Genomic DNA, 4218 nt, shown 5'->3' with positions numbered 1-4218 from the left:
ACAACTGTTGAAGCATTATTTGCTTGGCAGAGCGATTGTTGGGGAGCACTAAAACTGTTGTAGCACCATCTGCTTGGTAGGGTATTGTTAAGGGGCACCCAAACTATTGGGCACTATCTGGTAGGGTTGTTGTTGAGGGCACCCGAACTGTTGGGGCACTACCTACTTGGTAGGGTATTGTTAGGGGGCACCCAGACTATTGGGAATTATCTGATTGGTAGAATTGTTGAGGGCACCCAAATGGTTAGGGCCCTATCTGCTTAGTAGGGTTATTGTTGGGGGCACTAAAATTGTTAGTTGGAGGCACTGTACTGTGTTATATACTATTTGTGGCAGCCATTACTATCTAGGGCCCTGTTTGCTTACAATAATTTTAGGGTACTGCAGTATAGTATTTGGGGGCTCTAGGCAGGACGGTAGGCACAATATTAGGGGTAGCAGTAGGGTGACACTGTTAGGGCACCAAGATGGTCCAATTGTGAGGTAGATGCCCATGGCAACAGTCTCTCCCCCTGTGCCGCCATGTTGCTCTTATTCCTTTGTTATTTCTACTCCCATCATGTCTTCTGGTTATTTCGAGATTTACGTCAAGTGTTTACTCTCATAGACGATAATCTGCCAGGGAAAATATCCCAAGTGTATCATCTCCTCACATCTCAGTAATGGCTGCCTGGCTCTTCATTAATGTTCTAAGAGCTTCTATTTATTCCTGTCACATACATGCGTGTGTGCTCCTCACCCGCCGGGAGAAGGTTGTCTGCCTTGTATGTTACCGATGGGGGTGGTGGGATGTTGCATTTTAGAGAGTGATTTGGATTTTTCATTATTTAGGGTGATAAAAGGCGTTTTACAGGAAAAGCTACCGTAATGGCTTTATCCCTATTTTATACAATGAATAATGCAGGGTAATAGGAGTAATCGACTGTAGCGGCTGCCTATGAAGCCCGCCATAGCCCACCCTACATGATGCAAGCATCAACCCATTACAATAAAAGCTACTTTGGGTATGAAGGGGGAAATTTATCAAATGGTTTAAAGTGAAACTGGCTCAGTTGCCCCTAGCAACCAATCAGATTCCACCTTTCATTCCTCACAGACTCTTTGGTGAAATGAAAGCTGGAATCTGATTGGTTGCTAAGGGTAACTGGGCCAGGTCTACTTTACACCATGTTTGATAAATCTTCCCCAAGGTTTTAATATAGGACTCTCTTACATTACATCATTGTCTATACTGACTATGAGTTCCCTGGACTAGAAAACGAAGAGTCCAGGGTACAAAAGCTATTTATATACATATAGGGGGAGATTTATCAAACATGGTGTAAAGTGACACTGGCCCATTTGCCCCTAGCAACCAATCAGATTCCACCTTTCATTTTCCAAAGAGTCTGTGAGGAATGAAAAGTGGAATCTGATTGGTTGCTAGGGGCAACTGAGCCAGTTTCACTTTACACCGTGTTTGATAAATCTCCCCCATAGTACAGAAAGAGCATTTGGGCCTTCTCAGGCTTCAGGTAAGGCAATAATTATTCCCTATAGTTATTCCCTGCCTTTCTCTATAGTAGGAATTCTGCTATGGTATATTATTTCTATTGTATATACCTGTCATGGACAAAGGTGGCAGCAGAGAGCACTGTGTCAGACTGGAAAGACTACACCACCTTCTGCAGGACAAACAGCAGCTGATAAGTACTGGAAGACTTGAGATTCTTTTTTTTTTTTTTTAAAGGAGTAATTTACAGATCTTTCTACAGAATTTCCGACACCTGTTGATTTCTCCGGAGAACCCCTTTTAATACCACACACACACACACACACACATTGCTCAGAATAAGCCACACTTTGCTGCCATCTAGTGGTAATTTTTTTAAAGGAGTTCCAGAACATTACAGAAGATTCTAGAAAAAGGGAGGAGTCAGATTAAATAGCCAGACTTGGCTGGATTTCTGATTTTTGAGTTTAGCTATCAAGTTTGAGTCATCCATATAGCCGCCATGTCAGAAGGATTAACTCTTTAACTTACACGGCCTTTGAGAAGAAGGACTGGTCTCTGGGAATAAGTTTCATAAGGACTTCTTAGCTTTTGTTGGTACCTGTTAGGGCTTCTAGCCAGAAATAGTACTTGTTTTATCTCTGTTCAGACCTGCATCCTGCAATAGGAAACTGCAGCTTACCTGGAGTGAGTACAAAAAGAGCAAGAGAAACTGAGGGGGTAGCACTAGGCCCAGCAATGCGTTCACACTGCACAAGTTAACGCTTCACTTGCCAGTCACCATCTGGAATGTTGTAGGTCTTAAAAAGACACCTTAAGTCAACGAACACCTTCTATCGCCCTGTTATTTTAAGGAGACACAAAATAAATTCCAAGAGGCAAAGGTAGAAAAACAATTTATCCACACAGTATATCCATGACAATGTAGCTTCCGCCTCTGTATACAATAAAAGCGACATTCCCTGGCCGTGTATTGTAATTTACATAAATCATCTTTAACCCGCCGTGATTAAGGTCGTGTGAGTTATTAGAGTTACTTAATAAATGACCTGATCAATCCTGCAGGGAACGATAACAGTGCGAGTCTGTGGCGCAGTCATCCCAAGGACGTCTGTGGCTGAAGGCTCCTGCGCTGAGCGATCAAGTGATGTTCTGCTGGGATTCATTCAACAAAAATAACCAAACGGCAGGGGGTCCACACCATCACTATGGGGAACAGATGGATTGTGGTGACTGAAATACCACACAGTCACTTAACAAACATACTGTTTATCTATCTATCTATCTATCTATCTATCTATCTATCTATCTTCTTTCTATCTATCTATCTATCTATCTATCTATCTATCTCCTATCTATTATCTATCTATCTATCTATCTATCTATCTATCTATCTATTATCTATCTACCTATCTATCTCCTATCTATCTATTATCTATCTATCTATCTATCTATCTATCTATCTCCTATCTATCTACTATCTATCTATCTATCTATCTATCTATCTATCTATCTATCTATCTATCTCCTATCTATCTATCTATCTATCTCCTATCTATCTATCTATCTATCTATCTATCTATCTATCTATCTATCTATCATCTATCTATCTCCTATCTATTATCTATCTATCTATCTATCTCCTATCTATCTATCTATCTATCTATCTATCTATCTCCTATCTATCATCTATCTATCTATCTATCTATCTATCTATCTCCTATCTATCTATCTATCTATCTATCTCCTATCTATCTCCTATCTATCTATCTATCTATCTATCTATCTATCTATCTATCTATTATCTATCTATCTATCTATCTCCTATCTATCTATCTATCTATCTATCTATCTATCTATCTATCTATTATCTATCTATCTATCTATCTATCTATCTATCTATCTATCTATCTATCTATATCTCTATCTACCTATCTATCTCCTATCTATCTATCTATCTATCTATCCATCTATCTTCTATCTATCTATCTATCTATCTATCTATCTATCTATCTATCTATCTCCTTTCTATCTATCTATCTATCTATCTATCTATCTATCTATCTATCTATCTATCTATCTATCATCTATCTACCTATTATCTATCTATCTCCAGCATTGGCTGTGGATTATGCTGGTCAGTGTGGTGCGGGTTTAGAGTTACAGGAAGTTCTGGAATGTCCCATCTGTGCGGATTCAGCAGCTCGATGAAGAGATCAGAACCCGTCAAAGTCACAAGACTCATCAGCGTCAAGAACCTCAAGTCACATTCCCTGCTCTATAACAGGTGCTCCCTCCCCTGTAGTCTATAAGGAGCTGAACAGAATACTCCCATGGACCCTGGAGAAACCATTGCGCTGTGTACCAGTGATTCCTGTCTCGGGAACAATAGACATTTACACGCAGGTTGTTAGAAGTGCAAATTCGAGTGCACAATGCCTTAGTGAGATTAGCTGAGCAGCTGAGGGCAGAGTCAAGGGGTAAAGGTCACGGTAGAGCCGGTTACGTTGACCATTCAATAAATGTTATTCCATCTTTTCTCCCCTCCCCCGCTCCTCATTAGGATTTTCTGACATGTCCCTTGAAAAACGAGCGAACTCTAGAAAAGGACGTGAGTGCCGGAATTCATAAACCGCCCGAAGACGTTCTATCCTGCTGCGTCCCACAATCTATTATATGCAAGAATGACATTAACATACTCAGCGGGAGCCCCCCATAAACAGTGC

Source organism: Dendropsophus ebraccatus, chromosome 1 (genome assembly GCF_027789765.1).
Source record: "Dendropsophus ebraccatus isolate aDenEbr1 chromosome 1, aDenEbr1.pat, whole genome shotgun sequence".
In the NCBI taxonomy this organism is placed as follows: domain Eukaryota; kingdom Metazoa; phylum Chordata; class Amphibia; order Anura; family Hylidae; genus Dendropsophus; species Dendropsophus ebraccatus.
The sequence above is the reverse complement of the archived record's forward strand: the minus strand, read 5'-3'. Positions refer to the sequence as shown.